Below are 11,713 nucleotides of genomic sequence, written 5' to 3'. Positions count from 1 at the left end.
TATTGTTTTTTTCTCAAACGTGTGGTAAAACAACAATATTAATATTATGTGTAGGTCTACTGGTTTCTATAAATAATTCTGTTCTACTTATAATAATTCTGATGTTGAAGTATGTTTGAGATATAGACCTATGCTTGCAATCTGTCATTGAGAACATTATTAGACTATTTTGTTCACTGGTAAAATCAACATTATATAGGCTAGAGTAGCTATACTGACATTGTAAACATTTATTTTCATGCACAACTGTGTGTTCGCTATGAAAGAAAAAACATATCAAATACTTGTCGCAATCATAACTCTAAGATGCGATATGGTCATTTAAATGATGTGCTCGCTTTCGGTTTCATTTTCGCTATTAAGTGCTGTTTATAATTCGCGCGCGGCAGTCAAATGATCACTCTGTGCGACAAACTGAATATTATTTACAACTTTATTATCTGTTACTCACAGCATAAGCAGCTACTGTTCACTAAAGGAGACGCGCTAAAGGAATCGCGGAGACGTGTATATATATATATATATATATATATATATATATATATATATATATATATATATATATATATATATATATATATATATACATATACATACATACATATATATATATATATACATATATATATACATGGCGGAGGATGGCGGAGGGGTGTTGCGGACGAAAGATGAAAGTGATGAGCGGGGGGTTGTCGCGGATGAAAGTGAAGAGGGTTGGGAAGTCAAGGAAGAAAGTGAAAGTGAACAGCGGAATGTGGGAAGAGGGCGGTTGAGGAGGGGGGTTCGATAAAATGAGGTGCCAGATCAGATTTCACAGGTAAAAATTAAGCCCTGTGTTTTTGTATACACACACACACACACACGCACACACACACACACACACACACACATATATACATACACACACACATATATATATATATATATATATATATATATATATATATATATATATATATATATATATATATATATATATATATATATATATATATATATATATATATATATATATATATATATATATATATATATACATACATATACATATACATATATATACAAATACAATACAATACAAATATACAAATGCGAATTTCTAATCAGCCAATCACATGGCAGCAACTCAATGCATTTAGGCATGTAGACATGGTCAAGATGATCTGCTGCAGTTCAAATAAATTATCAGAATGAGAAAGAAAGGTGCTTTAAGTGACTTTGAACATGGCATGGTTGATGGTGGCACATGGGCTGGTCTGAGTATTTTACTGCTGATTTACTAGGATTTTCACACACAATCATATCTAGGTTTTACAGATAATGGTCTGAAAAAGAGGATATAGCCAGTGAGTGGCAGTTCTGTGGGCGCAAATGCCTTGTTGATGGTAGAGGTCAGAGAAGAATGGCCAGACTGGTTCAAAACCAGTAGAGCTCCTCTGAATGCACACAACACGTCCAATCTTGAGGTGGATGGGCTACAGCAGCAGACCATACCGGGTGCCACACCTGTCAGCTAAGAACAGGAAACTGAGGCTACAATTCACACAGGCTGGTTTCTTGAACATGACAACAAGTTCACTACACTCAAAAAGCCTCCACAGTCACCAGATATCAATCCAATAGAGTACCTTTGAGATATAGGGGAAAGGAAGATTCACCTGATGTGTAAGCGACAAATCTGCAGCAACTGTGTGATGCTATCATGTCAATATATACCACAGTCTCTGAGGAATATTTCCAGTAACTTGTTAAATCTATGCCACGATGGATTAAATGTAAAGGGAGTCCAATCCGGTACTAGTAAGGTGTATCTAATAAAGTGGCCGGTGAGTGTATGAGTATGTGTGTGTGTATATATATATATATATATATATATATATATATATATATATATATATATATATATATATATATATATATATATATATATATATATATATATATATATATATATATATATATAACTATAAAATAACTATTTACTATAACTATAACTAAGGTCGCTGGTTCGAGTACCATCTGGGTCAGTTGGCATTTCTGTGTGGAGTTTGCATGTTCTCCCCTTCTTGGATTGGGTTTCCTCTTGGTGCTCCGTTTTCTCTCACAGTCCAAAGACATGAGGTTAAGATGAATTGGATGAACTGAATTGGCCGTAGTATATGTGTGTGAATGTGAGTGTATGGGTGTTTCCCAGTACTGGGTTGCAGCTGGAAAGGCTGGAAAGGAGTAAATCTAACGAAAATGAATGATTTATTTCATCTACTGTATATTGGCTTTTTTTGCTCTTTAATTTAAAACATTAATGCAAACACTTTGCACTTGCATTTAAAATACTTTCTATATCCAATATATCACATTTGTAAATTTTATTCAATTTAGATTTTTTGCAAATGTTGAGTCTCGTCTTTGAACCACAGGTAATGACCGTGCATACCAATATTTCCAACGGCTTTATGAAGGATCTGCATCCCATCAGCTTCCATTGAAACTCGTTCGGAAGATCTGAATGCAGTGCATTGTCTTCCCTTCATTATGGAGACGATATTTAGTGATTACTCAATAACTCATAAGGAAATTACAAAATTAGTCACGCATTAGAAATTAATTATCGACTACTTTAAAGTGTGAAATTGAAATTTGACAGCAGGAAGGCATTTGGGAATAAAGATGAATAGAAGTGACGCACTGATGTTTAATCTGTTAGTGATTCAGTGTCTCTCAATACAACACAAACATGAAAACGAGCAACATGGAATAACAGGGGGAAATTAAATAAAGAAGGGGAAAAATAAACATTTTTAATATGCAAAATCTACTGAAAGACTAATCTAAAATTAATCTTTCCCGTATGATTTATTAACCAGTTCAGTGAATATAAATCACCATACAGGGAAATGTTCACATTCAAAATGAACACAGTGGCATCAAAGAGTTTGAATTATATGGTATATTAAAAAAAAAAAAAAAAATTTGATTCAATAATTAAAAAAATAATTATTCAATGAAGGATGAAGCTTATTAAACATAATTAAAACGACCAAATAGTTCCAGATATGGAGACAAAAATGCCTTTCGTAAGTTGTTAAGTAACAGAAAGAGATTGTGCTATTTCAAGCAAAGATGATACTGAAAGTATGTACTGAATGCTGATATTTTCTTACAGTAGTAAACTACAGGTTATAAACACTTGGGAAAATAGTAAAACTGTTTTTATATACATTTATAATTTATAATAATTATTCATATTAAACAATTATTAATATTTACGTTTATTTACATATAAAAAAATAAAAAAACAATATAAATAATTAAAAATGAATTAATAAAAAAAACATAAATAAAACTTATGCAATCTGCACTCTGAAATAAGAGTACAAAAAAAGGGTGTTTCTCCCCATGGGGATTAAAGAGAACATTTATTAATATGGACTTTTAGGATGCAAATGCGTTCTATTTTAAGGTACCGACCCAGCTTAGGAACAATTTCTGTATGATAATAGACATGCACTAGTTTTGTTTGTTTGTTTTTATAAAGGAATAATAATTTATGTCATGCACATTTTGAAAGCTAATGCTGATGATTTGATGCTTTAAAAAAGTTGCAGACACCTGTACTGATATCAAAATGCTTTTTTGATGCAAAATTTATTTAAATTCCTTACTCTGATTAGGAACCGTGAACAGGCCGAGGCTATAATAGAGAAAACCCTCTAAATCTAAAATGTAAAACTAAATAAATTGCTAAATGCTCTTGACTCATAAAAGTGTAAAGCCTGTAGCCCAAAACAAAGGTGGAAAGTTGTTGCGTATTATATTTATCAAACCATTTACGACGAATTTTATGTAATTTTGCTCACATGAATAATTGAATATTAATCAGATGATGTCATTATGCTGCTGTGCCGTCAGCCAATCGTTACATTGCTGATCATGATTTTGAGGATTCTCAGATCAGTTCATCCAGACATTTTAATCTGATTAAATCATCACATTAGACAGAAATGACATTTCTGAGTGAATTATACCTTATAAATACAGTATGTGACACTTTTAACGCCATTTGAAGGTGTTCATGTTCCTGTGAGGACCTGTGCAGCCGGCTTTAAGCTTCTCTCCTGACCTTGACAATATAATTGGCTGAATCGTAGAAAAGCTGAGTTAATATCGTGTGTAGAGTCGAATCGAGATGGTGATCTTTTTTCGATTAATCGTGCAGCCCTATGGCCCACTTATTAAAACATAATCTGGTTTAAATCAAGCAAGGGCTCAAATTTATAGTTAATCTTAGTTAAGATCGTGTGTGGGGTCGAATCGAGATCGTGATCTTTTTTCGATTAATCGTGCATCCCTACGGCCCACGTATTAAAACATAGTCTGGTTTAAATCAAGCTAGGGCTCAAATTTATAGTTAACCTTATTTATGATCGTGTGTGGGGTCGAATCGAGATCGTGATCTTTTTTTCAATTAATCGTGCAGCCCTACGGCCCACTTATTTAAACATAGTCTGATTTAAATCAAGCTAGGGCTCAAATTTATAGTTAATCTGTCGGACCGGGTTGGACTCTATCTTGGGTTGGGTCGGGTTTATTTTTTAAGCCCAATCTAAACTCTTATATGTGTTATGTCGTTTTAACTTATTTAAATAAGTAAAACAAGTTTCAACTAAATTTTATGAACTTATACAAAAGTTAAACTTAAGTTAATTTAACATTTTTAGTCAGTTTAGTCAAGTTGTGAAGACTAGAAAAGTTAATGACTAAAATCCTCTTTTATAGTGTATATTTGATTTATGTTGGCTGTTACATTTCTAATTTGTTGTATTTTCTTCATGTGTATGAACTATTTTAGCTCATAAATACACTTGTGTGATCTACCATAGCTTCAAACAAAGTTGGAGGTGTAATGGCTTTTGAAAGCTTGTTCATAAAATGGCAGTGAAGAACTCCAGTAGAGAGAGAAGTGTGTGTGATTTTTGGCTGTGAGTGTGTCAGAGTGTAAGCAAAGCTGTGAGACCGAGCACCGCAGGAGACACTGGCTTAAGCTGCTTTCAGATAGACCGTCTTTACACTTCACTGTTTTGACAAACGTTACGAAAGAAATGTTTCATTGCTTTCTGTATCCTGTGGAACATTTACAAAGCACATTTTCTAGCATTCAGATTTCTTTAAAACAAAAAAAGATAAATATAAAAAAATTGATTCATTCATTCATTTTCTTTTTTTAGCTTAGTGCCTTTATTCATCAGTGGTTGCCACAGTGGAATAAACCATTACCTTATCTAGCTTATGTTTTACATTGTGGATGCCCTTCCAGCTGCAACCCAACAAATGGGAAACACCCATACACTCTGGCATTCACGCACATACACCACAGCCAATTTAGTTTATTCAATTTACCTGTAGCGCAGGTCTTTGGAGCATACGAAGGAAACCCATTCGAACACGGGGAAAACATGCAAACTCCACACAGAAATGCCAGCTGACCCAGTCAGGGTTTGAACAAGCAACCTTCTTGCTGTGAGGTGATCGTGCTACCCACTGCGCCACCATGTTGCTCATAAAAAGTTTCTCATCACAAATAAATAGATTTTTTAGTATTACTGAGTGACCATACATATTGTAATAAACGTTTTAACTTGAATTAAATTATTTCTGAAACAACATGTTAGTCTTGTTTATTTATTAGCAGGTCTATACCATAATACAACAAAACATTATAGTATTTATTTTCTTTAGTTTAGCAACTTTACTTAAAATAAAACAACTGTTATTTCATCAGATATTAGCTACATTTAAAGTTAATATAATTTTAAGTAAATTAGTTGAATTTAACTTCAAATAACCAATATAGTTTTAGATTTAGAGGTTAATTTAACTATAATAATCTTGATTTGCTACATGGCTGGTTATTTATGCAAAAATATATACCCCACAGTTCCCCCCCAAAGAAAGACACTATATAAATGTAAGGAATTATTAAACTTTCATTAATCAATGCTCCCTGCGTTCGCGTGGGTTTCCTCCGGGTGCTCCGGTTTCCCCCACAGTCCAAAAACATGCAGTACAGGTGAATTGGGTAGGCTAAATTGTCCGTAGTGTATGAGTGTGAGTGCATGTGTGTGTGGATGTTTCCCAGGGATGGGTTGCGGCTGGAAGGGCATTCGCAGCGTAAAAACTTGCTGGATGGGTTGGCGGTTCATTTCGCTGTGGTGACCCTGGATTAATAAAAGGACTAAGCCGACAAGAAAATGAATGAATGAGTAATCAATGCTATGGAAACATGTTATCTTAAGTTTCCCATGACCTACTGGTCCTGTTAAACTCTTTCAAAATGTACGTTTAAGAAATAATACTTAAATTCTTATGACTATTTCAGCCTATGCAATTTCGAAAAACATTCAGATTTTTTGTCTGAGAATGTTTCTAATTTTGTTTCCTGACACAAAAGTTAATTTTTATTATATATATATATATATATATATATATATATATATATATATATATATATATATATATATATATATATATATATATATATATATATATATAAAAATAATGAACTGTGATGTCAGGAATCCTCTGAAAATTCACACAATACACCACCCAAACAATGTTCAATAAAAGCAGCTTCGGCTTAAAAAGTAAAAAATAATGCATAAAGCAAGATCTCTAAAAACATGATGCAACACCATGTGCTGCCAAGATTTTAAGGCATCACAGGTGTGACAATGCTCTTGCAAATACCAGACAGAAAATGTATTGAGCCTAAGATGCATTCTTCTAAGGTACACTTTTTGTCAGGTTTTAAGAGAAGCATATATGTAGTACAAAGAAAGAAATCCCATAATGCACTGTTATAAGGTCGGAAAAAAACGTCAAGATGGCAAAAATGTTGAAGAAAAAGTGTCTATAAAAAGACTTTCAATATACAAAGATATTAAAGTTTTATTATTTATGAATGATTTGTACTATATGTATAGCAATATCACACAATAGCCATTTCAAATGATCAGTATATCAGCACTCGTGGAAGGTGTGTATTGGCTTGAAGCCCAGCAGCGAAGATAAACAGCAGTATCGCACTCCTACGATTGTGATATTGGTTTATACAACAGTTCAATGGCATAATCGTGTAAATTAAAAAGAAAATCAAACATGGAAAGTTTAAAAAACCTTCCATCTTCCACCATTCGTTCACATCTGCAGCTGACGTCAGAACAGCAGAAACCATTGCTACTTTACAAACGTCACTGTAGAGCTAGTTTTTGAATGATTCTCTAGCTTAATGTTAAAATAGATGATTTTGCTCACATTTTAAGATTATTATGGGCTAAACATCAGTCTACAGCAAAGCTGCCAAACTCAGTTCCTGCAGGGCCACAATTTTGTTCCAACCCTATTTAAACACGGCTAATCATACTAATTGAATGCTTTAGGTTTGTTTAATACCTACAGATACAGTATGTGTGTTGAAGCAGGACTGGAACTAAACTCTGCAGGGCTGCGGCCCTCCAGGTATGAGTTTGACACCCCGGGTCTAAAAAAAAAAAAAATCAGAAGATACATACTGCAAAATGCTTTAAAATTTTAGTTGTTAATTTTAGTTTAAAATGTTGTGCTTTAAAAAAAGTCAGAGTTGTAAATTTTGTATTTGTACAATTAGTATAAAACTATCAGTAAATCACGTGCAAAAAAAAAACAAAACAAAGCTTATATGATTGTTGGGTTACATCTTCAAAAAGTGTTTTAAATTTGAAGTGCAATACATACTGCGCTTATAAATAACGAACTTTCAGTTCATCTAGGATGCGATATTAATGGTGGTATACTTTGGGTATATTCATTTTTCAAACATGAATTAATTTGTCTAATCAAGTTATTAATAAAGTTGCTCCTCTGCAGGGAACAGGACTGTAATATTTTCCGCTATCAGAGCTTCTGTTTGTTTACACACTGCTGTAAGTAGCCCACTTACTGTCAAGCTTAGTCCACAATAACAAACATATTGATCTTGAATAGACGCAGGCGCTGTTTGAACAATTACTTTTAAAAGAAAACTATTTTCCCTCTTTTATCGTTTTGTTGGTGTACCCTGTTATCTATCAAATAAAAAAATTATCTACAAAACGGTTATTATCCTCAGTGATAGCAGTTTAGTTACAAAAAAGGGTATGTGGAAATGTGCTGATGTTTTTTTCTGTAGATGGTAAGGTGAAATATGCAGCACGAATTCTTAAAATGTATAAATATGAGTGCCATGCATTTTATCTTAGCACAAATAATAAAACCAATTATAATTTCTGAAGATTTTCCCTCATGAAAATGTACACTGGTATACTTAATTGAACATTTTCAGACACTTATTTACATTTTTAATTATTATTTACATTTAGATGGCAATGTTTTATTAATGTTTTATTATCCATTAGTTTTATTAAACTAATATGCAAATAGCTAAACTAAAGAGTAGGACTAAATAGGACTGCAAAAACATGTTTATTTTATTTCACAGTCATCTTTGAAATATGCCCAAAATGTAATGGCAAATGTATTACTAAGAATGTCTACAATGTCTTCACCTCACCTCATCAATATGGCTTGGTACCGGCATGTTTTGCTTGGATCTTGGTGACTAATTTGGGCACCTTAAAAAGTTAATAACATTATTTACCTCGTGAAAATAATATGTACTAATAATAAAATGTATAATAGCAATAACAACAACATTAATAATATTATGGCTCTTTTAAAGTAACTTTCCTGGTCAACTAACCTAATTTGAAATACCTTGCGGGTCTCCTGTTTTCACAGTTAGATTTTCTGGTTTCAAGGTTTTTTTTTCTTCACTCTCCTATCGGTGAAGTTTTTTTTTCCCTCTCGGCTGTCGCCACTGGCTTGCATGGTTCAGGATCAGTAGAGCTGCGCATCGATGTATTTGCTTTTCACTGTTTGGACTCTCAGTAATGATTTGAAACCACACTGAACTGAGCTAAACTGAACTGAACTTCAACACTAAAAACTGAACTACCATGATCCGGTTACTATGACCATTTATGTGAAGCTGCTTTGACACAATCTACATTGTAAAAGAGCTATACAAATAAAGCTGAAATGAATTGAATTAGCAAGTTTAATCAAACAGTCATTTTTAAAATAAACAAATAAAATGAAATTAAATAAAACAAAAAAAAAATGAGTTACGTTCCCCTCTGTTTTATACAAGTTTACCTTTGTTTGCTGGATGCTTTCGACATCCATACAGCATGCAATAAGTACATTTTGACTTCAACTATCCGCTTGTTAAGTGGTGACGTGTTTGTGACGTATGTAATACTGTTTCCGGGTCCAAGCTGCCATTCATTTGAGTGGAGAAATCATTCGTTTATGATCACGTTTTATTCCTATCACACATTAAAGTTAATTTTATATAAAATCATAGTGTACACAACAATCTCTGGGCTTGCTGCATAACAAATACCAAAAAGTTAACAATTTATAAAAAAAATTATAACTTTCTGGCCATCGGATATTAGGCATGGACATGTATACTGCCATCGTGATTTCCGAAAGCATTAAATCGCTTCGTAAACATTTATAATTACCATTTCATGAGTCTCCCCATTCTGTTGAATAGAGCGATTGGACCCGGAAGCCGCTTCGCATGACGTCACACTTAACAAGCGGATAGGCTTTTAGAGTACACTGCCCAAAATAGGCCTTCTGAAAATCATCGGTCACTTTTCCATATATATTTATTTATTTTTTTATTATTGATGCTTATTAGTCAGAGAGATAAAGTATCATAAGTAAAGAATAAGACAACAATCGTTCCAATCTATCAGCAAAAACAAAATGTATTTTTATATATAGTATATATAACTTTTAGCATCAAAAACTAAATTTAGGACAGAAACTCAAATTATCAAATGAATTAAAAAATATAAAACATTAAATTAACAGAAAAATAAGATAAATAAAATTATACATATATATATATATATATATATATATATATATATATATATATATATATATATATATATATATATATATATATATATATATATATATATATAAAACTGACACATATTGCATCATGACAGCGATACAGATAAATATGTAAATATAAATATGCAAAAGATACAGCACTAAAAAAAAAAATAAAAATAAAAACATCTGCAAACATACATCTTTTCTCTCTGATCTCCATTTATAACTAAGCCAGGAGCAAGGAAAATAGGATAGGTGAAAAGTTATTTAGTTATTTTTTTTAGGTCAAATCCTTTATTTATTTTCTATAAATGTGACAGAAAAGGTTGCCAAATAGTGTACACAGTATTAAACCCCTCTTTTTGAAGTTATGTTGAAATCCTTGCCACATACAATTAAAGTCATATTATAAGCTATGATTTTTTTTTCTATTTCAAATATTTACAGAATAATGTTTAACATGGCAAATAATTTTACACAGTAAAAAATTATTTAATTATCTAACACTAGATAAGTGTTAGATAATTATTTAATTATCTAACACTTTTGTTTTTCATTATTTTGGCTAGTAAAAAAAACATTTTTTTTAAAACCACTACCCTAACTTGTTTAATTAGTGAAGCCTTTAAAATGAGCTGAATACTAGCATCTTGAAAAATAATTAATAAAATATTATGTACTGTCAATAGAGCAAAGATACAAGAAATCTGTTACTGGAAATTAGTTATTAAAACTGTTTATAAATGTGTTGAAAACAGAAATTAAACAGAAATTGGCAGATAAAATATACAAGGGGGGGGTAATAATTCAGGAGGCTAATAATTGCAATCTGAATGCTTTGCAAGTGCAACGCAATTGCACCACTTTCCCATTCTGTGAAGGTCGTAGCATCTGCTCTCTGATATTTCTCTCCAGCGTTGCTGGGTATTTATCTGTCCCTTCTTCCAGTCGGCCCATTCATCAGGACAGAGTGGGCTCTCTCCACAGGAGCATTACCCTGGCTCTTGCCTGGGACGGTGATGGACACAGGTGGCCGACAAACAGCCAGCGAGGGAGTCCGTGGCTCTCCAATCACTGGCCTCATCCAGGGCTCTGGCAGGGATGTGGGGGGCTTATCATCAGTCCGCAGAAGTGCTCTGCCATGCCTCTGATTGGCTTTAATTTGGTTTCTTTCTCCTCTGCTTTGAGACCGCACATCCCTTTTGCTTCACTATCAAGAAAACTGCTTTGAGGTAAAACACCAGTGACGCATCACATGATATCATTCCGTAATGAAAAAAAAAAAACTAATGTAGCAACCGCTGTACGGTCATGTTCAACTTAAACAGGGTCGTGGTTGAAGATAAAGCATGAGGACTAGAGCTGCACAATAGAACCAAAGCTGCTTCAGAATACTGCAATGTGCAAATCTGCAGTGGTTACCCGCATCGCAAAATCTGCAATGTCGAGCTGGGATTATAATTAAGCAGAAAACACAGTTCAGAAAGCTTGCAAAAGTTAAATCCTTATAGAGTGAAACGTTCTACTGTAATGCCTATGACGGTGTACAATTTCAAGTAGGGCCGCACGATTTTGGAAGAATCTAACTTTGCGATACTTTTTTATTTTGCGATAAACACTCACCACTTTATTAGGTACACCTGTCTAACTGCTCATTAACGCAATTTTCTAATCAGCTAATCACATGGCAGCAACTCAATCCATTTAAGCATGTAGACATAGT

The 11,713-nt window shown here is 33.0% G+C and overlaps 1 long non-coding RNA gene across 3 annotated transcripts in view; it reads right to left on the bottom strand.

Moving 5' to 3' along the window:
• Positions 1 to 11,713, bottom strand: part of LOC101885924 (uncharacterized) — a 131,808-nt gene that overhangs the window by 77,427 nt on the left and 42,668 nt on the right. The gene's annotated exons all lie outside the window — the stretch shown is intronic.

This window comes from Danio rerio, chromosome 18, assembly GCF_049306965.1.
Source record: "Danio rerio strain Tuebingen ecotype United States chromosome 18, GRCz12tu, whole genome shotgun sequence".
Lineage (NCBI taxonomy): Eukaryota > Metazoa > Chordata > Actinopteri > Cypriniformes > Danionidae > Danio > Danio rerio.
This window is presented reverse-complemented; position numbering and strand designations above follow the sequence as displayed.